At 43.1% G+C, this 27,604-nt stretch overlaps 1 protein-coding gene across 3 annotated transcripts in view; it reads left to right on the top strand.

Annotated features, from left to right (window-relative positions):
* The window catches only part of PTPRN2 (protein tyrosine phosphatase receptor type N2), a 608,972-nt gene that overhangs the window by 10,483 nt on the left and 570,885 nt on the right, over nt 1-27,604 (top strand). The gene's annotated exons all lie outside the window — the stretch shown is intronic.

The raw sequence follows: 27,604 nt of genomic DNA, 5'->3' as shown, positions 1-27,604 counted from the left end.
ACCATCCCACCTCTGCCATGTTCCTATTCATGCCAATATAAGGGCGTCCATCTTCAGTTCTCTCACCTGAGCCCCAGTTTAGCCAGGTTCAGGAACTTATGCCAGTATATTCCTGGCTGATCCAGGATAAGGGAGCAACACAAGCATTGCCCCTGCTCAGCCTATCGCTGGACACCTGGATTCTTGGGATCCTCAGTGACCTTGCCAGTGAGCTCGCCTCCATCAAATGCTGCTCCTAAACATGGACCCAAGCCGCCAATCTCAAACGCCTCACCAGATGCTGCCACTCCTTCCAGCAGCAACCCTGGGCAAGTGGACCAGGAGGCTCCCTGAGCAAAGCAAGGCCCATCCACCCTATTGAGGAAACAGAAGAAGAAAGATGTACAGCTGGCACCCACCAGCTCCCTCAAGCTGCAGAACATGCCCATCTTCCTCCAGGGCAAAGAGGCCTTCAAGCAGGACATGACCCCTTATGTATTCCAGCACCTCTAGACCTCCCCCAGAAAAAGACCGGCAAGCAAAACCTGGGAAGCTTCTTTATGATGGACAACCTGCTGCAGACCTCCACTAGAGACTCTGAAGCCTGGAGCACAAACCTCAAATCTTCGCCCTGCCCCTGGGTTTCCCAGGACAGCAGGATCAACTCCTTTCCCAGCCCAGATGCCTCCTTGCCTTCCCCTTACAAGAGTTGTCAACTGGACCTGGTGGACCCACCCTGTGGTGGCCAGCCCTCCACGGTCTCCAGACTCAGCCTTTCATGGTTATTTGTTCATGCCCTGGGACCAGCTGCCCACCCTGTGCAGCAGTGGCATGGTGCCCCCTCTGGTAGGTCCTTCCAGGGGCTGTGGACCTTCTCACCCCCAGCAGCACTGCCCTGTTGCTGGTGCTGCCCCCAGCTTACCCCTAGGCTGCCAACTAGAACCCTGTGGCAGCTCTCCATCCCACTGCCCCTGTACCCCTTCACCTACTTGCACCCCTTCTTTTCTCCCCCTCCTTACCGTGTCCTCCATCAGCCACCATCACTCCCACCCTACTGAAGGGACAGGCAGCACCCACTGGAAGGGTCTGATCAGGTTCTTCTCTCTGCCCTTTATTTTCAACCAGGGTGCTTGGAAAAGTTGGCATTTCATTCTGTATGTATGCCAAGCACTTCATATGAAAATGTGGGGTAAAGATATTTAAATAAAATAAATAAGAGGAGTGGTGAACATCTGGGGAAACCCCCCCAAAACAATAAATGTATGTTTTTAGCTGTTTCTATTTTATCTGTTGTTTTTGTCCATGGAGTTTTCTTGGCAGGGGTACTGGAGTGGCTTGCTGGTTCCTGCTCCAGGTGGATCACATTTAGTCAAAACTCTCCACTATGACTTGTCCATCTTGGGTGGCCCTGCACGGCATAGCTCATAGCTTCTCTGAATTATTCAAGCCCCTTCACTATGACAAGGCAGTGATCCATGAAGGAGTAGAAAGCGAGGAGGAATTAAAGAACCTCTTAATGAGGGTGAAAGAGGAGAGTGCAAAATATGGTCTGAAGCTCAACATCAAAAACACTAAGATCATGGCCACTGGTCCCATCACCTCCTGGAAAATAGAAGGGGAAGAAATGGAGGCAGTGAGAGAGTTTACTTTCTTGGGCTCCATGATCACTGCAGATGGTGACAGCAGTCACAAAATTAAAAGACGCCTGCTTCTTGGGAGAAAAGTGATAACAAACCTAAGACAGCATCTTAAAAAGCAGAGACATCACCTTGCTGACAAAGGTCCGTATAGTTAAAGCTATGGTTTTCCCAGTAGTGATGTATGGAAGTGAGAGCTGGACCATAAAGAAGGCTGATTGCCGAAGAATTGGTGCTTTTAAATTATGGTGCTGGAGGAGACACTTGAGAGTCCCATGGACTGCAAGAAGATCAAACGTATCCATTCTTAAGGAAATCAGCCCTGAGTGCTCACTGGAAGGACAGATTGTGAAGCTGAGGCTCCAATACTTTGGCCACCTCATGAGAAGAGAAGACTCTCTGGAAAAGACCCTGCTGTTGGGAAAGATTGAGGGCACAAGGAAAAGGGGACGACAGAGGACAAGATGGTTGGACAGTGTTCTCGAAGCTACTAACATGAGTTTGACCAAACTGCAGGAGGCAGTGGAAGACAGGAGTGCCTGGCGTGCTCTGGTCCATGGGGTCACAAAGAGTCGGACATGGCTAAACAACTAAACAACAATTTTATCTGTAAGCTGCCTTGAGTCTTGGTCTGGGAGAAAGGTGGGATATAAATATAATAATAATACTGACAATAATATTCCAAATTTGTTAATCCTGGTGGATTACGGGTTTGGATTGTGCTGTAAATCTTCAACTCCTTCCTGCATTGTGAGGGAATTTGGACAGTCATATCTTGGCTTAAGCCTTTCAGCCATGCAAGCATTTATTTCACTCTTCCCTTTACACCAGAGAGCAAACACATCAGGAATTCTTTTTATCAACTCTGATTTCTCATTCACAGCTTCAGAACTACGAAGCCAACTTCATATGATGGATTATTACCCTGGTTTGTTCCAAAGCTCTTAACCATAGTTTCCATAGGTGTTCCAGAAGCTGTTAGCCAGAAAACCATGGTTGACAGCTTAGTTGTCTTAGCTATGCTGATAATGTTCCATTGATCAAATTCTGGGTTAGTTATCCTGTTTCATGCATCCATCCTTTCTTTCTCACGTCCCCTTTCCCCGTTTAATGCAGGGACTTCTGCAGCTTTTTGTCTACTGCCACATATGTAAAGAACAATCTAAAGGAATATTCCTTCTCCCAAGGCCTCTGATATTTCTTATCTTCTCCTTTTCCTTCTGTGTCTCTTCTGCTTTTCTTAGTATCTTGCCCATCTTAAATTGTAAGCCTACAGGAGGGGTGTCTCTTAAAAATATAATTACCGCACAGCACCCACTGTTTGAGCTGCTTCACAATAACATAATATAATATGACAAGGTCCAGTCCTTTTAGTTAGCTGTTGCTCATCTGGCGAAGCAGTAGCTTAAGAGGGTGACACAATGTTGCTGATTGTGCTGTCGTTCCCTTAGCAAATTATGTTTTATTTTGATTACATACCTGGCCCTTTATGTTGCACAAAGGCCTTTTTTGAGTACAGTCAAGCGGCTTCCGTTTGATGGTAAATTGCTATTTCACGTGACTTCCCTTAACATTACTGTGCAGGCCCAGCACTAGAAATTGCATCATTTGAGCCGGCCTGCAACTCTGCCGCTGCTCCCCTTTCATCTCCCCACTGCTGCCACTCCCATTCTTTTCCTTGCAGTGGCAGCACCACCTCCTCTTCCTCTTCCTCTCCCCTCCCTCTTCCTGTTCCCACACCCCCACTAAATTAGCAATGGCAATAGCAGAGAGAGTGTCTTCTCTTCCACCTTCTCCTCCTTGCCTTGCCTCACTGAGGAGATCCTTCTTAGAACCAGGCATTCTGGGTGAGGTGCCTGTGCTGTCTGCCACTCAGGTTTGCCATGGTGGCTAAAGAGGCTTTTTAAACTTAGAATGATATTGGAATAATTAAAAGCAGCAGGGTTGTTTTCCCCCCAGCCAGAACTCACAAGAACTCAGTTCTGGCACCTCTGAGGTGGGCACCATTGGCATTCTAAGAGAACAAGGGAGGTGTTCATGGTGAGTTCTGGCACCTTTTTAAAAAAGAAAAATAGCACTGAAAAGCAGTAATAATTTTGGAGTTTCCTGAATTGGTTCTTCCCCTTTGTAACACTGTAATACAGTGTTGTGAATGGCAGATGAATGTGGCTTTAAATCACTCATATATAGCTCATCTAGTGGTTAGTAAAAGTAAAGGGGCCCCCTAACCATTAGGTCCAGTCGTGGCTGACTCTGGGGTTGCAGCTTTATTGGCCAAGGGAGCCGGCGTACAGCTTCCGGGTCCTGTGGCCAGCATGACTAAGCTGCTTCTGGTGAACCAGAGCAGTGCACGGAAATGCCGTTTACCTTCCTGCCGGAGCGGTACCTATTTATCTACTTGCACTTTGATGTTCTTTCGAACTGCTAGGTTGGCAGGAGCAGGGACTGAGCAACGGGAGCTCACCCCGTCTCAGGGATTCGAACCGCTGACCTTCCGATCAGCAAGCCCTAGGCTCTGTGGTTTAACCCACAGCGCCACCCGTGTCCCTTTTCATCTAGTGGTTAGTTTTTGTGTAATGACCAAGGCTCACTGTTTCATCCCAAATAGTATAATGTCAATCTCTTCCACAAGAGTAGAGGGCACAAATTACCCTTCTCACTTTCCTTCAAATAATTGGGTACTGGAATGTTATCATATTGGTGGAATTTATTGGTGGGGTGCTGAATTTATGATTTTCCATGCTTTCCCTTTGGGGGGGGGTGGAATCCACATTTTGAAAAGCATTGGCAGGACTTGAATAGCTTTCTTCCATAATTGGCTTTGTTTTGGTTGCATGGTAATTGTATTTTGTGTCTGTTCTTGGATAATTATGTAATTGTTCATAATCTCTGTACTGAGAGAAAGACTTTCCTATTATTCATAAAAGGTAGTAAGTAGAAATTAAGTTACAGTGTTACAAACTGGGATTTTCAGTATAACATAAAGGCACAAATAGCCACTGGAAACTTGCTTCAAATGCTGTAAGCTGAAGGTTTTCTTGAGGATGCCAGTCTGCTAGCAACCAAAACATCTAAATATCTCTTAAGTTCAAAGGCTAAAATAATAGAAATGGAAGGAACTTGAAGACCACCTATAGGTAAAGCACAATCTTTTATATGCATAAGAATGGCATCGTTTCCTTGGATCCAAAGGGCAGCATTCTGTTTTCAGCAATGTCCAAACAGAAGTCTTTGAGAAGTTTATAAGCAGAGAATAAGCAGAAAAAATAATTTATTGTTGTCTGCGCCAATATCTGCTAACCAGATACTGGTTCTGAAAATGTAAAGATCAGTTTTTAAACTATTTATATCCTGCCTTTTTGCTATAATACACAAGATGTTCTGCAGAAAATTAAATGCTAGCAACATTCAGTGGTAGCTAAAAAAAGTTTTGCAACACTTTTCAAAGGCAGACCCATATAAAGCATGTTTCAATGTTTCAGTGAGAAGGTGACTGAAGTATATGTGTCACCACAGCCAGATCTGCCTTCTCAATGAATCAATTCTTCTTTAAGGACTCCTTGCCACAGTGAGTTGCTGAACATCCAGCAGGAAAGCTGGGTCAATAAGCACTTCCAGTTGAACACCCGATTCTTCAAAGGAATTGCAACCCCATCCAAAACAGACTGAAGTGCCATTCCCTGATCTGCATTTCCATTGAACAGGAACACTATATTCAGCAGTTATCCACAGATCCCCCATGAATTTGTCAAATGGCTTTCAAAACATTTTTACTGTCTTCATTGCAGGCAGTGGAGTCATAGAACTCAATTAAGCACACGTTGGGGAAAGACGTGCCTCAGTCCTTTGGAAATGTATGGAAGATATATTACAGTAAACTAGGGTTAGCCATCATTACCCATGGTTTATGAAATCCTGTTGGAAAATGTGACTAGACAGAGAAATAGAGTCTGCAATAAATCAGTGATGTTCATTAACTCATAAAACAGCTACAGAGAATTAGCTGAAACAAACATTATAGCATATAGTGCAGATAAAGCACTACTATATGCACTTTTTAAAAAACCACACACCCTAGAAATCAGGATTTCAATAAAGGAATAAATATGATTCCAAGTGTAATCCTATTCACATTTTTTGTTACTTAATTTCTGCTGAATTGGAATCTCCAATTGGAAGCCACATCCTGGCTTTCCATAGTGGTGGTGCTGAAGTTAGCAGAGAGCAGGCCAACACTGCTGTTCTCTTACAAACTACCACAGAGCTCAGTCACCCTGTGCTACTTCCAGAATCCCTTATTTGAGACCATCAGTGCCTTACAGCTAGGTACCTGACACAGTCAGACAATGTTTGCACCTGCCATAGGGCAGTGGACAATGCGTTCCATCCAACTTGCAAGCCAAAATTAAGCTTCCAAAAGGTAGATAGCAGATAGCAATAACAAGACTAAAAGTGCCAGCAGAGACTAATATACCCAGTGCCTCAAGATTGTGTTTGAAGTTTAATTACAAGAACTGTCAGGAAAGAGGGAAGAGGGTTATGCAGCAGAAGTCTCAGGATGGTCTTCATTTACAGAGGGTTTCTGAAGAGCTTTCATGGTTTTCAAATAAAAACGTTTTGAATTAATAAATAAGATTGAAACGCTAAACCAAAGTGGGTTGTGATGAACACGCATTGGCTTTTAACGTAGAAACCCAAGTCTCAGCACATAGAACTTGATTGAACTCTGTGCCTTGCCTTAATTCATCTCCTAGCAGGAAATATATTGTAAGGATAAATGAGATGTCGAGCCTATCAACAGATTTCAGCGCATGCTGAAAAATGCTGTACACGCTACCAGTGACATTAACAATATTTTACAATTTTAATAATTGCATAATAGTTATAAAACGGCATTTTGTAGTTAAAAGGAGAAAGGAGATATTGCTGCCCAATCTAGCTCTAGAGGGGCCTTTTGATCCAGAAGGACTCTTCTTGAATATGCATGAATATATGTGTACCAGACCGATGTTCACATTTGGGGTCTTTCTGTCCTTTTGGATTTTTTCTTCATAGCTGGAGGGACAGCCATGAAGGACCGGGAAAATGTAGATGTCTGGATGACCCTTAAGAATGTCTCTTGGTTTCAGCCAAGTGGGATTCTCCATACTACCACCACATCTGCTTTGATAATTCTAGTCTAGCATCCTGTTCTCACAGCAGCCAGCCAGATTCCTGTGGGTAACCTGTAAGTAGGACCCAAGCACAAGAGCCCTTTCCCTCTCCTGTAGTTTCCAGCAACTAGTATTCAGAAGCATACTACCTCCGACTGTGAAGGCAGAGCATAACCATCATAGCTAGTAGCCACTGAGAGCCTTAATTCTCCAGGAATTTGGTCTAATGCTTTTTTTAAGCTATCTAAGTTTGTGGCCATCACTTCCTCCAGTGGGAGTGAGTTCCGTTGTTCAAGCACGCACTGCATAAATAAGTCCTTCTGTTTATCCACCCTGAATCTTCTTATCTATCCTGAATCTTCTTATCTATCCTGAATCTTCTTATCTATCCTGAATCTTCGAGCATTTGGCTTCACTGGATAGCCATGAGTTCTGGTGTTATGAGAGAGGGGGGGAAATGTTTCTCTAGCCACTTTCTCCATGCGTGCGTAATTTTGTAAACTTCTGTCATGTCGCCTCTTACTCGACTTTTCTCTAAACTTTAACTATTATATCAATAGTTTCCCCGAAAACTGTTTATATAACAGTCTGTTCTTTTATGCTAGCCTGCAAAACCTGATTTACCCAGATAACCTTCTCCTCCTGGCGTGATTCTTTTATTTTGCAGTTATGCATACAGATACTGTAGATATAGAAATACATTTTAACATATAAATGTTTCCTATATATCTCTCTCTCTCACACACACACACACAATGTGCATGTGTATAAACGTTTCCATTGACGCACATTTGTGATGAATAATTGCAATGCTTTGGAAGGAGGTCACAATCTGGTTGACTCACACAGCAAATGCGTTCATAAACAGCAGATAATAAAGATAATATTTCTTTCATAAAATAACTAATTGACAGCAAATATTATTGATAAGAATATACTTGCAAGGCTTTCTCACTATGCTTTCAAAGGCTCTCTATTCAATAGATAAATATTGCACTTATATTTTCATTCTCTCCATACTTTCAAATTATATTTTACCTCTTCAGATATGATTTTTTAAAATATGGGGAATAAAGAGGCGCTTAAGTGAATTAATGCACTAATTCCTTAGAACCTTTACAGCAAAGTAGCAGTTAAGTGAGTGCAGCATATGAAAGAAGCAATGTACTGTTTAATAGAAGAAGGGTTGCTAAGGCAGAGTAGAAGCTGTCAGCCATTTTGAGCCTCTGGGCCCATTTGGAATTCTGAAGAGTCCCATGGGCATCACCTTTCTGGTTGTTTTTCACCCTCTTCCTTCGTCACTCCCACCCAGTCAAACAATAGGTTGTGCACAGACATATAGCCATTCACACACTTTGCTTTTCTGTTGGGTCTTGGTAAAAGGTAGATCCAGTGGAATTAAAACAAATCCTCTTGAATTTTCATAATGTTACAAATTCAAGTTTGCATAATAATAATAATTCAGATCTGGTGCTTGCTAATAGCACAAAAACATTAATCTATGGCACAGGTCCTCCCAGCTATTCATTGTTTTTATATAGGATGACAACAAAACAACCAACAAGTCACAGAACACATCTGTGGTCACAGAGAAGACCTATGATTTGGTAATGATTTTGAGGGGATCCTTTGTAAAACATTATGAGGATGCATAGTTTTTGCACCATAGCAGCACTGGAAAGCACAAAATCCATGATTGTGGTTCAGCCAGTTGAGACAGATCTGTGATTTGATGGTGGAGGGAAAAATGCAAATTTAACAGGATTGATTTTTACGGGTGTGTTTGTGCGTGCACACACTCTTTTCTCTCAGTGGGCACTCCATTCTCTCTCTTTCTTGATTCCTGTGTCACCTTAGCCATCCAGATCACTCCCCTTTCCTCCCCCCCCCCCGCTTTCCATCTCATCTTCTTGGTTGTTCTACTTTCTTTTCAGTTGCTCAGGTGCCACTCTGAGCCTTGGAAAGTACATAGTGCTCCTTCAGCTCTTATTTCAAGGGAAGGAGGGCAGTAGCGCTGCTTGCCACATCATGATGAAGGCAGCAGTGACGGGGACCTCAGGATCTTTGTTGTCACCCTTGTGCAAATAGGCGCTACACTGGTGACTCCAGAAGCTGGGCTCTCAGTGTTGTGTCAGCTTATACCTCTCACACCTTGTCCAGTGTCCTCCATGTAGGAAAACTGGTGAGAGATTTTTAAACACTTGAATGACATGCTAAAGGAGAGCATGTTTTTCGCTTGCTGCTATCGTAACGTGGGAGCTTTCTAAATGTGCCATGTATAAGTTACTTTTTGGAGGATATCTGTACTTTTAAAACTTATGCAAAAGGACATTGGTGAAACAAAGTGTGAATGACGGGTGGGCGTTTGGAAGTGTGTAGACAGAATCACAAGCTTGCTTTTCGAGCAGCTTGGTGGAGCAAAACCTGTTACAAAATAAAATATCGTTGACAGGTTGGAGATACTGCCATCTCTTCTCTATTAGAGGGCTTAAATATGAAATTAGCACTGTTCATTTGGATTATCTGCTTATCTTTCACTTTAGTTTAGTAGTGTAGAAATGCCAAGTCTCTGGAAAGATCTAGAATTTGCAACTTCTCTTTTAAGTTTTATTTTCAGTAAGGGATTTCTGGGTATTCAATATAGCAAAATCTTCTGGGTGGTAATACAGCACTGTCTTTAGAGAAGAACAGTATCTAGGCTGGTGTGAGAAATCTTGCTCCTCTGTCACAGCAAAAAAGCAGAAGATAGTTCTTGCTGTTACTGGTAGCAGGAGCAGCATTAAAATGGATTCCAGTTATGTAATTAAGTATGTAAATTTAGTTGACCTTCTTTTGCATAATTATGTAGCTCAGCTGCTTACAATGCATGTTGATTTAGAACACTAGGGTAATGTAAACCTACTGGAATAGCATTTCGCAGATCACGCACAATCTCAAAGCAGAGCAAGTAGCTTGTGTTCCTAAGGGCTCAGGTTTTATTTAAAGGCTTTTCTTTCTGGAATCATATCATGGGATACTTTAATTTCTGAGGATGTATCTGTTTAAATCTTAGATTGACACTTTGGTTCCTTTTCTTTTTTAATGAATGGAATATTTAAAGCAAGTATTTGAAAACCATTTAGTGGAGTCGCTTCCTACACAGTGTAATCAAAAGTTTTTTTATTTGGTCGTTTGTCACTCTTCTCTAGATGGGTTGTAATTTTTTCCCCCTAGTGCATTTCAGGTATTTTGGTACACTTGGGTTGACTGGAACTTGAACTCGAGGATGAGCAAATGAAATAGACACACTAGTCAGTCTTAGTCCATGCTAAGTGATGAAGCTGCCTGGGGAACACCACATTTACCTAGAACCTATGCTGGTGGTCTAGTGTGTGGATAATGTCATTCCATAGTTTAGTCACTAGGTGGCACAAGACCTAGTTGTATCTGGGTGAAGCTTCCTGTTCTGCTCTTGTTCTAGAGAAACAATAACTTTGCTTGCCTAGTTTCTTGACTGGTGCAAGCTTTTCCATAGTGCAAGATCGTTGCTATGCTAGCATGATTGTTTCTATTATTTCTGTGAGGTTACGATTTGCTAAGTCAAGTGTCTCAGAATGCTCTGGAATTTATGAGATTGTACAGCATGAGATTTAGGGTGGTGCGGGCGTTTCCCCAGCACAGGGTGCAAAGCCAAGGGGACACAGAAGAGCCATAATTGACAAGATCCATTTGGGGGCGCTAGATTTTGACCTACTGCAGGGCACCATATTACAAAAGATTACCAAAGTCAGTGGCTCGGGAGAAGAAAGAGAATGGTGATTGACACTGTGTACTGTATTGACATCTTAGAATCCACTTGGTTGGGCAGATGTCTTTTGCTGCAGATCAGAATGTTTCTAGCATGTCAGAATTCATGTCATTTATTTATTAAGCAGATGCAATGAACATTACCAATATATATAGAGAGATTATTTTTTGCCTTTTGGTATGGGAAGGTAACTGGATAAATAATGTCATGTGCAATAGATATCTATTTCTGGCTTTAAATTGCATGTAGTAATAGGATACCCAATATGTTAATGCTTGCTTCAAGACTAAGGCAGAATTATAAAGCATTTATCTTGGAAATAGAATCTACATATCAACATAACCAGCATACATAGGAATTAGATAAAATATAATTGGACCAGGAGTGTGTAATGAGCATAAATTTCTGATTTGTTCTATTTTGTATCTTTCATATTTTGGTCTTAGTGCCCAGAACATGTCAGGGAGGTATAAAGAATAGGCAAGATTATATTTAAAATATATAGAAACACAAAGGAATATGAACCTCCATTCCAACTTGCAACAACAAATGACAGTGCCTCCTAGTGACACAATCATCATTATTACTGTATTATTATTTATTGAATTTAGATACCGCCCTATACCCGGGGATCTCAGGGCAGTTCACAAAATAAAATCAAGATATTAAACCACAAAATACATAATAAAAATAAAAACAACAACCCAATAGCCCCCCCCCATTTTTTTAAAAAGGGCATAGGATATAAATCAGGTCAACTAAAGGCCTGGTTTAAAAAGGAACATTTTTGCCTGGCGCCTAAAGGTGTATAATGAAGGCCCAGCCAAACTTCCTTGGGGAGAGCATTCCACAGATGGGGAGCCACTGCAGAGAAGGCCCGTTCTCATGTTGCCACCCTCCAAACCTCTCGAGGAGGAGGCACACGAAGGAGGGCCTCAGAAGATGATCTCAGGGTCCGATTAGGTTCATATGGAAAGAGGTGGTCTTTGAGTTATTGTGGTCCTGAGCCGTTTAAGGCTTTATAGGTCAAAAACAGCACTTTGAATTGGACCCAGAAACTTAATTGGTAGCCAGTGCAGTCGGACCAGGATCGGTGTAATATGCTCAAACCATCTTGTTCAACCTATAGCTCTGTCCACTCCATCCCAGTCTCCACAAGTGAGCTTCCAGGTGCACGTACTGTGTTCCCTTTGGGGATGATGAAGCACAGCAGAGACAGAGGTGTCTTTATGATATGTGGCTTATTTATACATATATAAAACTTGAGCCTACAAGGAGGGGTGCACAGCATTACATCCCAAGAGGGTGCTTTGCTTCTCTCATAGGTGCAGCAGGCTTGGAGATCTGCAAATAGAGAAAGCAACGGAGCTCTCTGAGTCTCTTCTTCTTGCTGGCCAAACCACTTGCAAAGCTGGCACATTTTTTCCTGTTTGCCTGCTCTACATAATCCATCCTGAAATCCTAAACCTCTTTGCTCTCTGTCCAGCAACACAGCTGGAGAAAGGGCTCCTTACTCCTTGTCTGCTGCCTCTTTGACTTATTGATGGCTTCCTTGGTGGGTTAATGACTGGCCACCATTAGCTTTGTTCTCCCAGTCACCCATATCCAACTAGCTCTGCCAAGCTGGCCTGTCTCATTAGCACGAATGAAACCGTGTTGGGTTCAGTTAAATCAAACCTTAGTTAATTTTAACTTTTGCTAATTCTAGGATTTATGGGAGTTTTGCACCCACAGACTCTGGCCTCCAAAACTTATACCAATATACAAGAAGAAGAAAAAATCAAATAAATCGCTTTTCATCGCAAGCTGATGAAATAATTTTAAAATGCTTTAAATGTGCTGCAGACACCTGCATCTAAAAGTCTTCAAAGGTCAAGGGAAACAGAGTATATTCAATCTTATTATCTGTTTGTAAAGAAAAGAACAATTAGCTGTGCTCCCTAGCAACAGACCAAAGTAATTATTGGCCATGGGCCAGTGAAGTGTGCCTGCAGCATCTGTACACCAACACTAACTTTTCAGAGATATTCCGTGCCAGCTGCTGTCCCCACAGAATCTCCTCATTGTGCCTCAAACTCCCAGATTTGAAAAGCAGTCTGAGTAATTGGGATGAGAATTCTTGGGACAGATAAAGAGGGGGATACTAGGCTGTTTACCTTTTTTAAAATAAAAAGGTTACCTTAAAAAAAGCACACCCTGCTTTCTAGCGCACTTGTAAACTAGTGCACTTTGAGTTTGTCATGAATTATAAGAAATCGTGTCCTCCCAAAAAGAGGGCACGTGTTGCGGTGAGACCTGGAAACCGACCTCCTGTGTTGTGGGTGGGGTGAGATTGGACAGCCACAACACCCTAATGGTAGGTCCCTCGTTGTTGGGTTCAATCTGGCCAATGGGGTGCAGTCCAAATGGATCGAGGGACCTATATATACCCATGCACGTGACCCAGAGCTTCCTTTTTCAGCCTGTGCATTCGGAACACTCGCCCACCTCTCCCTACTTTTAGTGCATTTTGCGATTGACCTCGCTATGCCGTCGTCTGTCGTTGGGACAGGGACACGGCAGAAATTTCCCCACTTGACTGATTGGCTGTTGCCATTTGGGTTTCGCCTGCCGCGTAGCAAATAGTCACAACTTGTAAGGTTGTGGATAGGCACTGGTTCAGGTGACAGGGATGGGAGAATGGTCTCGCCATCCCTATGTGAAGGGTATTCTGTTAAAGGAATCCAGGGATTCAACTGGTTTGGTCAACCCCCAAAAGGGGGTTGTGCCTGTGCCTGAGTCCAGGGGGCATCTGGGTGGTGAACATAGTCTGTTCCCAGCTTTTCGCCTACCTAGGTGTTCACCCTTGGCTGACCTATGCTAGTGCCCAGGGTCAGCGCTGCCTGCAAGGGTGCAGGGAGCTAGTCGAACCAGAGCCTATGCAACCACTCACCTTCTGTAATCAATAAAGTTGTGGCCTAAATTCTGCCAAAAACCAAAACTAAAATTTGAGTCAAGTCTGTCTTTATTTAGGGGGGACCATGCAAAGTGTTGCACTGTATACTCCGGAATCATATATGTGGTTTTGTACCTGGAACTTCTCAAAACGTTTCCCACTTTCTAAAATACATGTGTATAACCAGTATTCAAACTTTCATTGTACCATGAATCATCTGTAGCTTCAGATTATCCAGATTCATTGCAGATCCTCAGATTTATGATAACACCCGGTAAACAGCACTTTAGCGCATCAGTGTTCACTGTCCAGAAATTCTTACTGTTAGTTCTGCAAGATAGATTGGTTTTGGAAAAGTGCAGGAAGTTCTTTCCCTAACAGGTACAAAACATAGCCCTTCACAATTCAGAGGAAAATGAATGTTTATCTACTCCTGCTTCATGGCTCAAGCATAGAACAGAGTTCCTTGGATGTTAATGAACTGTGCATTTCTTTAATATCTGAAAGAAACCTGGAGGAAAGCTCTGCAAACCCCTCCAGTTTTCCGCTTCCCTAACAAGGGCTTTCTACTTTTCTCCAGGCCTTCTGGGGGTACTACTCTCCTCCTTATTGATTGCATTACACATCCTGATCCCAGCTAAGTCATGCTCACCTGTATAAAGCTGTTGAGCTGAAAGGGTAATCCAACCCTAGCATCTCAGTGCAGATTGGAAATAAGGTGCAATCAATCTCCTGCAGGCCTTTCAAGGTACATGAATATTGCATTCCAAACGTGCTCTCTCGCTGGGCACAGCACAAAGGTTTAGTCAGGCTTTGGCATAGGGGTAGGGAATTATCTTATTATCTGTCAAATGAAAATTCCTCCTTATAATACTTTCTCCTTCCTGAACTAAGCAAAGCTGGGTTTTCTTGTGCTCACTATTTGCATACCTAGCCTCTTAGGACATATTACACAATCATGCCTGCCCAGGATTGTTTTAGCGGTTTGCTTATTTATATGGAATACATCCTGCCCTATTCTAAGGGCTTAGTACAATGATTTGTTGTATAATCAAAGGGTATTATTTAAAGATACACGATGTGGGAACCTTGCTGAAGCTAAGCAGGGACCATGACTGGTTGGAGGCTGTCAAGGTACCCTGTGCATTTTGCTTTGAGTTCCATTTGTGGAAAAGGCAGGACATTAAATGTAACAATAAAGTAAAATATTAAAATAGAATGAAAACGTCAAGTGTATTTTACTGCAACCCATTCACCAAAAGCTAGCCAAAGCGACGCTGGCAAACATCTTAACATAATGCGTAATTGCATGGCAGCTCATAACTCCATCATTGTTGGGAGTCTAGCCAATAGCTTCTGGACTCTATTGGAAATTCCAGAGTCCTGATTTAATGTGCCATTCAGCAGACTGCTGGCCGTACCAGGGCCAGCCAAAGATATTTCGCTGGCTTTGGCGGAGCAGCAAATGATGATTCTCCACCCAACCACCCATGTCAATGCACATAGTAGCCAAGGCCAGTCAAGTTGTTTTGGCACCTGAGGTAGAAAATCCTACAAGTACCTCTTCCCCTTCTTGGAAGTAAAATACAATAATAAATTAAATAATTTAGCAGCTTGCTATCCATTCATGACACCCCAAATCCCCAAATCAGCTGTTTCACTCTGATGAAAAGTAGGGCCATATCTGTGAATCATATCTGCACCATGTTTAAATAGTTTGTGAGGCAGTCTGTAAACCGATCACCCAGGAAGCCCATTGTCAGGGAACTGCCATCGGAGACACAGGAGGTGAAAGGGCTCACAGAGGCTGAGAGAGACTTATCCGCTGAGGAGGGGACCAGCAGGGGGAGAGGAAGAGCTCCAAGGGAAAGTGAGTCGGAGGGAGGGCTCAGAGACACTTCCAGCGAAAATAGCGGGGAGGTTTCAGGACCTCCCATAGGGACACCCACTCCTCGCCGGAAACTGTCACGCCGAGAGTCCAGAAGACGCGTTTCCGTTAAGGAACTTTTATGCTGGAAGAAGTTCCGTAAACGCCCACTGTCCGATTCTACGAGCGACTGATGGAGCCATGCTTAAGGAGCTCCGTCACAGACAGAGGTTTGTGGACTTAGCCAAACTCTGAGGGACTAGGACTTTATGCACAAGCAGCTCATCATCCCATCACAGCAATCGGACAGTCCCTGAAAGCAGCTTGTGCAGAGAGGCATCATGAGCAACCCAGCCGGAACCGGGGGAGCCGGAGGAGCTGGAGAGGGTCCAAGCCTGGAAGAAAGGTACCGGGTGTTGGAGGTCCAGCTAGCGCTGCAAACGGCGAGGCTAGAGGAAAGGAGGGCGCAGGATGCAGAAAAGGCAAAAGGCGCCCCACTAGCAAGAAAGATGCCAGGATTGGTGCAGAAGTTTGGGGGGGACCCCAGGAACTATCAAGCCTTTAGGACAGAGATGCAGTATGCTCTCAATCTGCAGTTTGACGACTTTCCCGACGAGGCATCGCGAGTGGCGTTTGTGGTTGGCCATCTCGAAGGGGGGGCGAGAGACTGGGTTAGACCCCTGATGGCAGGGAATAGTGAAATGCTGAAGGACACGAGGAAGTTTTTTCGCGCCATGGATTTGATGTTTTCCAGCGAGATTGAGCAGGGACTGGTGCGCAGACAGTTGATGGCTTGTAAACAGGGGAGCCGATCGGTTCGTGAGTACTGGACTGAGTTTACCATGCTGATACATAAATTGGGGTGGGACCTATCGGCGGAACCCATTCAAATGCTTTTCGAAGAGGGGCTTTCTTCGGCGGTGAAAGACGAACTTTCCCGGGCGCCCAGGGCGGAGTCTATGGACCAGCTGACCAAATCAGCGCTGACCATTGGAGCGCGCCAGGAGGCGAGAGCCTTGGAGAAGCGGGAAGGGAAAGGAGAGCGTTGGAGGGATTTCCGCATTCCAGAGATTCCGGAGCCAACTTTCCCGCCAGGAGAGCCGATGGAAATTGGAACAGCGTGCGCGCAGTTTCAAATCCCAGTGAAGGGCGGAAGAAGGAGGGGAAGAGCACCAAGAAATGTTATCTCTGCCAGCAGCCAGGTCACTTTGCCAGAGTCTGCCCGCAAAGAAAGGAATGGCAAGGGATGGCGGGAGCTGTTGGGGGGAAGGAGGAGGGAGTCCAGGAGCAAGTAAAAGCCAACGCCTGGCTGCCACTGTCAGGGCACAGCAGCCAGGCCAAGGAGCAGTAAAAGTGCCCACGCCGGAACCTCCAAGACCAGCCCTAGTGATAGAGGTGTTGCTAGAGTTGGCAAACGGACACCCACTAAAGACAAAGGCGCTATTGGATTCAGGCAGCTCCTGTAATTTTATGAGTAAGGAGTTTGCAGCTGAACACCAGATACAGATACTCCCTTTAAGCAACCCCCTGCAGGTGACCACGATCGATGGGAGGGAGCTGTTGGGAGGAGAAGTTAGCCTACAGACCGTCCCAATGGTTATGAGGGTGGCCAGGCACACTGAAAGGATAGCGTTCAATGTGGCCACCCTGGGAGGGGCTCCCGTTATTTTGGGAATGAGCTGGCTAGCGTTGCATGATCCGCTAGTGGGCTGGCATCAGAGAGTGGTCTCCTTTGGGTCAGCACATTGCCTGGAACACTGCAAAGAGGGAAAGGCGCCGGAAGGGGCAAAAGCCTTTCTAGCAGGGACGGAAGTAATGGACAAAGGGAAGGTGCCCAAACAATACGCTGACCTGAGCAAGGTCTTCAGCGAAAGGGAAGCAGATAAACTACCACCGCATAGAGCCTTTGACTGCCAAATCAACCTGGTCCCTGGAGCCCAGCTCCCAGTGGGCAAGCTGTACGCCATGTCAGACAGGGAAATGCAGGAGTTAAGGGAGTTTATTGATAAAAACCTGAAGAGAGGCTTCATCAGAGAGTCCAGAGCGGTGGGGGGCAGCCCAGTGTTTTTTGTGGACAAAAAACACACGGATAAACCCAGACTTGTAGTGGACTTTAGAGCCTTGAATGCAGTGTCAGAACCAGTGGCTTTCCCCATGCCCAGAATTGATGACATTTTGACCAGGGTGAGGAAGGGAAAGATATTCACTAAACTGGACCTGAGAGGGGCATACAACCTGATACGGATAAGGAAAGGGGATGAATGGAAAACCACCATGTTCACCCCTTTGGGGGCTTTTGAATATTTAGTTATGCCCTTCGGATTACAAGGAGGCTCAGCATGTTTTCAATCGTTCATGAACCACGTCCTGGGACCTCTGCTCTACAAGAATTGCGTGGCCTTCCTAGATGACGTGTTGATATATTCAGAGAATGAGGAGCAGCATGTAAAGGATGTCAGGGAAGTGTTGAGCCAACTGCAAGCAAACCAGCTGTGGGTGAAATTGGAGAAGTGTCAGTTTCACACCAAGGAGGTGGAATTCCTGGGGTACCGCTTGTCGGACAAGGGATTAGCCATGGATCCAGGCAAGGTCCAGGCGGTGCTGGAATGGAAGACACCGAAAACGAAAAAGGATGTGCAAAGATTCTTAGGGTTTGGGAACTTTTACCGTAAGTTCATCAAGAACTTTGCCCACTTAACGGCTCCCATCACGGACCATCTCAGCAGCAAGAAGAAATTTGTTTGGACGGCGGAGGCGGAGCAAGCATTTGAGGAATTGAAAAGGGCATTCGCTTCGGAAGAACAGCTCCTGCATGTGGATTTACAAAAACCAATGAGAGTGGAAATCGTGCGCTGGCAGTGTGGTGGCAGCGGGAGGCCCCATTAGCTAAAGTGGTACCTCAGGTTAAGAATAGTTTCAGGTTAAGAACTGACCTCCAGAACGAATAAAGTTTGTAACTGTATGGAAGTTTGTCTAACTTCAGCCCTGTCCCTAGCACACCGCCAACTCTGACTCTCCTGGTGGTTTTTGCCTAAGGTAGATAAGCCACCTTGGTGGCAACAGTGACACTATGCCATCATATTCCCTATGACAGCATATCCTTGAGTTCTGGCATAGGAAGATTTAGAAGAAATCTCACTCCAGCAGAGAGTATAAGTAGGGCCGGTGGAGCATTGTTTTAGCTTTAGAAAGGCGGCATACAAATAAAATGATTGATTGATGGGCTGATTTAATTTCATTCAGTTTGTATTTCATGGATCAGACGTTAACTATACTTTGATTTCACACGTCTGAGGATTTTACAATACATATGGCTCAAAAGACATGCCAAAATGCATTAAAAATATTTTAGAGACTACTGTAATAGTCTCTGTCTTAATAACAGCTGCATAAAATGGAAGGAGCGAGACATTCCAACGGCCTGGGACTGGTTGACGAAATGTGTTGAACTAGCAGTCATGGATAAACTGGCCAAATTAATTCAAAGGAGGGAAGGAAGAAGGGAAAAGTCCAGATTTTATGAGAGATGGAATTGCTGTATTGATTATTGAAATGAGCAATATGAAAATTTAAGGTTGTGAATATATTTGTTTGTGTAGACTGTGCATATTATAAAGTAAATAAGTAAGTATTTTCATTTAAAATGCATTTTAAAAATGTGCACATTTAGCTAAAACACTTATTTAAGTAGGAATGGTCATACTTCCAAAAAAATTTCACAGATTAATGTGTAAATGGAATGGAAGGGATGTACGAATAAGCACACGTAAAATTGACATGGACTAAAACAGACCTATCTAACCACTCCTAGCTGTAAGTCAGAAATACAATCCATTATTAGATCTAAACCATGATTTGGCTTATTATTGCATCTGAACCTGGGCTTGTGGTCTGCTTGTTTTTTTTAAAGTAATTTTATTAGTTTTAATAAAATACAAAGATTTAGGATAATTGTACAGCATAGCTTACAGATCTTAAGAAGGGACTTAGTTAAAAAACATGTAACATGAAAATAAACAATAAACGAAAGTGTGGTCTGGATTAGGGGGGATAAACAGAAAATAGAAAATAATGTCTGGGGCTTATTCATTGGTGTATATAGAGAGCATATAAGGAGAGGGAGAATGGTCATCCGTATTTCATCAAGCCAACCATAAACTTCTGAATGCTGGATGCTGGCTTGTGGTTTGTTCTTGTAGACAAAACTGCAAGCAAGTCAAGAACACACCTTGATTACAGTTCTCATGGTATGTCTGCAGCAAGACAAAACAGGAGCCTGGGTTTGAATGCAATGCTAAGTCAAATGATGGCTTAGCTCTAGGTGGTACAGCAGCAGGATGACCAGTGGAGGAGTGAAATGGCTTCAGTTTTTACTGTAACTACCTGTACACTTGCACATTCTCACTTAGCAAGGAAATTCCAGGATGTAATTCACAAATCATGGTTAGGAAGCATAGGAGTGAAAATTCTTACTTGTCCGTACATACATTAGGTCTCAAGAGAAGTACAATTTTCTATCAAAAGCTGTATTTCAGCAACTGAGAGAGAATATTACCATTGATGGTAATAGGATTCTGCAGATAGATGTTTTCTAAAAACAGAATATTCTCAGGCCCAGAGAAAATACTAGCCATTCAAACAACAAAAGGAGAAAGCAAAATAAATAAGAGTGGGAGCCTACTGGGAGTAGTGATCTGTTTCTGAAGACAGTTTCATACTCACAGAACCACTATGAAATTTAACTGAGCCAAATGTAGAACAGAAATGAGGTGAGAAACAAGAGCAAACTTTATAAGCCATAAGAGAAAAATTAAGCAGCACAGCTGTAATGGCATATTTTAACTTCCAAGCCCTCTGACATAATTTGAAGATGCAAATCAAGTTAGAACTGTCGTGATATACAAGAAATGGAATAGTTCATTCCATAGCTCATACGAAGCAGAGTGTTAACGGACACAGAATATCAATACTTAGAAATAACCAATCAATCCAAATAATGTGTAGCTTTAAACCATAGGATATCACAAGGCAGATATTATTATTGGCCCTCTTTCCCAACGCTCATTCAAAGCAGTTTACAGAGAAGTGTACAGTTCACAGAATTAAAACAGAAGCAGAACGGGAATAGTCAACATTGCAGCTATAAAACAACAACTTACGTAAAAGCAGTGGCCATAGAAATTTCTTAGAAACAGCAGATTGATTTAACATCTGCTGAAACAGACACGTTCACGCCCAACAACCATATATCACATGGCTTATAGGCAAAAGCAAATTGCCCCCACATTGATTTTCCCAGCTAATAACTTGTGCAGTTTGTATGTTGCTACATAAAGGGCCACCTTATTTTTCTCCCACCTTCCCTTTTACCCCACCCATAGCTGTGTGCTATGCTAATGATAATTTCCACTGTTGCGTTTTAGTAGGGAGGGTCATGGCCCCACCAAGCTCTGATGTACAGCAGAAAATAAGCCGCTGCGGAGCTGTTGCAGCAACCGCAGGTCCTTCCCTGTTAGACAAGAATCATGGTATATAAAAGACCGTGTGAGTTAAGGATAGTATTTTAAATGTCAGGGATTTCCCGCCCCGCCCCCATCCCCACTACTATTGTTTAACATAGCCAAACCTGATTTGCTTTTTGGATGCGTCAATCAAAATTACGCTTTCCCAGCCTGGTTGCAGGGAGGAATATTTCATATTATAATAGTCACTTGTTTAACAGTTGCTAAAGAGAATGTGTCAATAGGGTAAGGTGACTGAGAAGGATTATATAGCCTGTAGAATGTCTTGCTGCTCCACTGAGCAAGTGGCTACAAAGAACCCCGTGAAATCACACTGTTCTGCATATTGCAATTTATCTCTGATACAAAAATTATGGCCTAAGTAGTTCACTGTAAATTGAAGACGAAAATAGCCCTGCATTTTATTAGTTATTTAAAAAATATACCACACCTTCTTTGGAGGCAAGGTTGCAGGCAGGGGGAAGCCTCCAAGGTGTCTAATAATTTAATTAAAGCCAACAAAAAGCTCCAAACTAATTTGAATCCAATAAATTACATTGACTGTATGCAAAAGAGCAATGCCAAAAACTTCACCTTCACGACATCTGATCAGACACCCAAAGGCACTGGAAAATAAACTTTATTTTACTTGGCACTGAAACAACAGCTACTTATTTGCCACATGAATTTGGTGAGAGTATATTTCTTAAATGGGGTAAGTGCTTCAACCCAAAGGGTCCTGTTGCTAGTCAATTGAGGGTAACCGGAGAAGGAATATTAAAGCTAGTCTCCTAAAAGGCATGTAGGTACCGACAAGAAAAGGCAGACAGCATGGGATCACAGGGCAGTTTACAATATAAAAACACAAAAATACATAACATAGTATTAAACAAAAGAAATACTCTCCCCACCCCCACAGTTTAAATGGCCATAGATTATTTAACTAGCCAAAGGCCTGAGAGAAGAGTGTTTTGCCTGGCACCGAAAGATATGTAACAAAGGCACCAGGTGAGACTCCCTGGGGAGAGCATTCCACAAGTGGGGAGCCACCACAGAAAAGGCCTGTTCTCATACTGCCACCCTCTGGACCTCTCATGATCCCAAGTTTTGTAGGACTTCATAGTGTGAAACTGGAACACTGAATTGTATCAAGATGGCCATGATCTTCGTTTTTTTGATGTTGAGCTTCAAACCATATTTTGCGCTCTCCTCTTTCACCCTCATTAAAAGGTTCTTTAATTCCTTCTCACTTTCTGCCATCAATGTTGTGTCATCTGCATATCTGAGGTTGTTGATATTTCTTCCGGCAATCTTAATTCCGGCTAGGGATTCATTCAGCCCAGCCTTTCGCATGATGAATTCTACATATAAGTTAAATAAGCAGGGAGACAATATGCAGCCTTGCCGTACATCTTTCCCAATTTTGAACCAATCAGTTGTTCCATATCCAGTTCTAACTGTAGCTTCTTGTCCCACATAGAGATTTCTCAGGAGACAGATGAGGTGATCAGGCACTCCCATTTCTTTAAGAACTTGCCATAGTTTGCTGTAGTCGACACAGTCAAAGGCTTTTGCATAGTCAATGAAGCAGAAGTAGATGTCTTTCTGGAACTCTCTGGCTTTCTCCATAATCCAGCGCATGTTTGCAATTTGGTCTCTGGTTCCTCTGCCTCTTCTAAATCCAGCTTGCACTTCTGGGAGTTCTCGGTCCACATACTGCTTGAGCCTTCCTTGTAGAATTTTAAGCATAACCTTGCTAGCATATTGACTAAACTGCAGGAGGCAGTGGAAGACAGAAGTGCCTGGCGTGCTCTGGTCCATGGGGTCATGAAGAGTCGGACACGACTAAACAACAACAACAAAACTGGAAGCCAGTATAATATTTGAATACTATCAATAACTGTTTCATATTCACATGTCTTCATGTAGCCACCTTCATGTAGCTATATTCTCTCCCCCAGAGCTGGCCCAACCATGAGGTATGGGTGAAGCAGCTGCCTCAGGCGGTATATGCACATAGATGGCACCCCACCACTTCTGCTGGAGTTCCAGTACAGGGCGTTGCTGCTCTTCCAGCAAGGCGTTGGGACAACCCCTCTTGTTTGTGCTGGATCTAACATGGATGTTGACCAGGCTATGGATAACTGTAGTGCAGTGCAATTTCTTGAGTAATAAAACCTTCTTGGGAACTAGAAATATGTCATTTCAGTTCCTTTCCTTTCTGTAGTTTCTGCTGCCAGTAAAAGCTAGTTACATGTACACTGGGTTCTTACTGATATCCAAGCTCCACAGAGCATGAGCAACACCAAATCAGTTCTAGGAGCAGATGGCATATACTAGTTCCAGCAGCCTGAAATATTTGAAGAGGCAGAGCACTGTGTTTCCTTCTGCAAAGGGGAATTAGGAATGAGGGTAGCAGATGGGTCACAATGTGATGTAAGGGAGGGCTCTTCCATATTTAAAGTCCATTGATATTAGAGAAAGGGAGTAGGATGGCACTGTTTAGTGGATTAATGAATTGATTAGATTACTAGATTAAAATAAGTTTGTTTTAACAACTCCATTTGAAAAATCATGCTGAAGAAGAAGAAGAGTTTGGATTTGATATCCCGCTTTATCACTACCTAAGGAGTCTCAAAGCGGCTAACATTCTCCTTTCCCTTCCTCCCCCACAACAAACACTCTGTGAGGTGAGTGAGGCTGAGAGACTTCAGAGAAGTGTGACTAGCCCAAGGTCACCCAGCAGCTGCATGCGGAGGAGCGGAGACGCGAACCCGGTTCCCCAGATTACGAATCTACCGCTCTTAACCACTACACCATGCTGAAGATTTTAAACAGTGTAATGCAGATGCTCACAGGACCTGGACCTTGTAGGTGCCATCTTGCAAGAGGCATTCCTTTCTCTCCTGCAAAAGCGAATGGCTTGCCGGAGATGGTGTTGGCTGCAACACATCAGGAGTCGGCAACCTTTTGCGGCCAGTGGTTCATTTGGGCACCACTCACAAAATGCCTGTCCTGGGATGTATGGCATCACGCAAAACAGCTGCCACGTCTAATAGAGAAAAGGCACACAAAATGGTTGGGGCTGCATGCTACCCTACAGCCACCCCACCCATGCAAGAGGGAAAAAAGGCACATGCAACACACTTGTAGAGAGATGGTCTTTGTACACCTCTTCAGACTGGAAGGGAAGATTCAATCCTGATATTGAATGAAATGTGGGCATGTTTAAAAGGGCATGTTCAATGTAGGATAAGCCGAACCAGCACAAATAGGAACTGAGCAGGATTGCACTTGGGATTTTTGAGGGGAAATTTACTGAGACCTTCTGTGGGTTGCACAAAACGTATTGGTGAGCAAATTCTCACCTGTAGGCACTACACTGGTGACCCCTGTATCACATTATCTAAATCAGGTGTGGAATCTGTGGCCCTCCATATGTTGTTGGATTCTAACTCCCCAATTTTGGTCTGAAACAGCATCCTTTTTTCATCCAAATTTTGCATTTTCATATGCAAACTTAAAGCAGATTGCACTAATTAGTCAATTTAAACTGATATGGTTGAGTAGCTGAGCGTTTTTCAATAAAATATTGATATATGAGGGGAGGAATGTATGGGTTGTTTCTGACACAAGGTAAATCCTGCATGCATTTGCATTTATTTTAGCAGGAAACTAAGGTGGGGAGGGTGGGTATTTTGCTAGAAGATGGAAGACAGTTGTTTGTAATGCATGACGTGAGTAAAAGGATCTGCAGGATACGATACTGCTTTGCTCTTCAGTAATGATTTATTACTGTCATTAACCATTAGCAGGTAGATGATATTTAAAATGAAATATGTTGTTTCTTAATGCTGTAGCAAATAATAACAAAAAATAAATTTGTGTTTAAATTAGCATTTTGACTGCTGGGTGAAACATGCATAACTTCAGCTTCAGTTAATGTAAAACTCAATTCAAATATCATGCATTTTTCAAGGAGATTTAGAGGTCCTTCTAATCTGCTTTCCCCAGCAAACCAGTACCAGAGTTTGCCACACATGAATTTATTAATTTGCTATTCAAGACATAGATCCTCTGGTTAATTGCATCAGATGCCTCATTCTAATCAGCATGTAATTGTCAAGTTTTGTTGAAACATTGAAGGTGCAGCTTTGTATAATAAGTTTTTCTTGTGCGTATTGAGTACATATTAGGTGATAATGCAAAAGGGACCGAACAAAATTAAAATCACTTATTTGAATTACACACTTGTTCCAAAGTAATCTCTTTACGTTTGGTGCCTGAACAACAAAATGGCAGATTCAATATAAGGAAGTCAAAAGTCAGTTGGGACTGGTTGTCACCAAAATTCCTACCCATATTTATGTTGATGGGATCTAAACTGAGTATTAATTAAACAGTGCATTCAAGGCAGTTCATATCGACTTATAAAGCAATAGGTAACTGTTAGGTGGATTTGTAGATGGTTGACTGACTAAACCCAAAGAGTACTCACTAATAGTTCCTCATCATCCTGGAAAAATGTGGCAAGTTAGGTGCCACATTGGTTCTGTCCTGGGCCCGTTGTTGTTTAGTGTCTTTATAACAACTTGGATGAAGGAATTGAGGGGATGCTCATTAAATTTGCAGGTGACACCAAGCTGGGAAGGGTAGCTAATGCTTCATAAGACAGAATTGGGATCCAAGTTACAAGAAAGGAGATTCCGACTAAACATCAGGAAGAACATTGTGACAGTAAGAGCTGTTCAATAGTGGAGCAGGCTTCTTCAGAACGTAGTGGACTCTCCTTCCTTGGAGGTTTTTAAACAGGAGTTGGATGGCTACCTGTCATGGATACTTTAGATGGGATTCCTGTATTGTTAGAGTTCGGACTACATAACCTTCGGGGTCCCTTCCAACTCTACAATTCTATGATTCTGTGATCAGAGACCACATCGAATAGATGTGTTTTGATGGGCGATTTGAAGGAAGGGAGAGAGATGGCACCATGTACATGTTCAGGGATACCTTTATTCATAGGAAGAAGCAGGGGAGAATATGTTGAGTTATTCTGGAGACATGTAATCAGCTGAGCATGGTGGAATTGGATAAGTAGAGATCATGGATAGGGAGTAATGAGGAGCTTGGGCCAAAACTGTAAGCCAGTGACAGCATCTGAAGAGGGGTGTTTCTTGGTCTGAACAATGGAATAAATTAGTACTTTTGACATGGTAACTGTGGATAGAGAGATGGGAGGTCTGAGTTGTGAAAGAGGAAGACCAGATAAAAGATGACCAGAACATGAACCAGTATTATAGCTGACGTAGCAGAGAAGAATTGGCTTAGAGAGAGGAAGAATGAGGGGAAGAGAGAGAACAAAGAGAAATGGCAGGACTTGACAGCTGATTAATGTGCGTAGGAAAGAAGATAGAAGAATGAAAGATAAAACTGTTGCATGAATGGCTGATTAAGAGGTTGCATAGTGATTTTGTTGACAGATACAAAGAGGGATTGAGGAGAAGACTTAGAAGGAAAGATAAGTAGTCCAGTCCTGGGCATGTTTAATTTGAGAACACAACACTGAGAATAAAACATTTTGCCTTCAATGCAAATTGTGATACCGTAGCTAAGTATGTTTTTAAAGGTGTGATTTTGTCATTGCTTTTCGTTCCCATCTACTCAGTTTGTTCTTACTACCCCAGCAAGTGTAAGATATGTCATGGCCTACCATGACAACTGATATATGATAGGTGTATCGCATGCAAATTCTAAACCACAAGGGATAAGGTTCGAATTATTTCACATGCAGCTTGTCTACTAGAGTTGAGACTACCACCATAAGAAGAAGAAGAAGAGAAGAAGAAGAGTTTGGATTTGATATCCCGCCTTTCACTCCCCTTCAGGAGTCTCAAAGCGGCTAACAATCTCCTTTCCCTTCCTCCCCCACAACAAACACTCTGTGAGGTGAGTGGGGCTGAGAGACTTCAAAGAAGTGTGACTGGCCCAAGGTCACCCAGCAGCTGCATGTGGAGGAGCGGAGATGCGAACCCGGTTCCCCAGATTACGAGACTACCGCTCTTAACCACTACACCACACTGGCTCTCATAATCACTATGATGATGAGCATGCTTTCTAAAACTCTTGCTGGTCTAGGTGGATCTAGCTTCCTTTATTATTTATCGATTTAAGAGAGAAGATACCAGAGACACCCGCAAACTTAATGTCTGAATTCCCAAAACAACTTATAGTGCTTTTATCTAACTCATTTCCCCTGATTTTTGTTGTTGTTGCAGCCGGTGCACAGAGGGCCACTTTCTGTGTTACAAAGCTATTATTGCCACGCAGAAGAAACAGAACCATTTCTACCATGGTGTACCTGTTTGCTTCTGCAAACAGAGATTTCAGAAAGCGATTTCTTGGTTCTCTTTATGAGTGATGTCTTCCACCTGAGGTTGACAAAAAATAAAAAGTCTTTCTGTGTACAGGACCTTGTTATAGTGGCCATCCAAGGAAAGTATTCAATAAGTACCGGAAAGATTATAGAAATGTGCCCTGTCTGATATGTAATGGGAAGAAGTTCCCAAGGGTAGGTGCTGTTACACCAAAAGCCCATTTCATTCATTGTATTGAATGGACCTTGATGAGATGGTATCCTGCCTCCTGCAATGATCAGTTGGGTATATAAGCAGTGACACCAGCATTTAGCTATTGACTTCAGATGGTCATAGACACATTCTGGATTTGAGGCCCAGCATAACAGCTA

The sequence above is a fragment of the Podarcis raffonei genome, chromosome 12 (genome assembly GCF_027172205.1).
Source record: "Podarcis raffonei isolate rPodRaf1 chromosome 12, rPodRaf1.pri, whole genome shotgun sequence".
Classification (NCBI taxonomy): Eukaryota; Metazoa; Chordata; class Lepidosauria; order Squamata; family Lacertidae; genus Podarcis; species Podarcis raffonei.
This window is presented reverse-complemented; position numbering and strand designations above follow the sequence as displayed.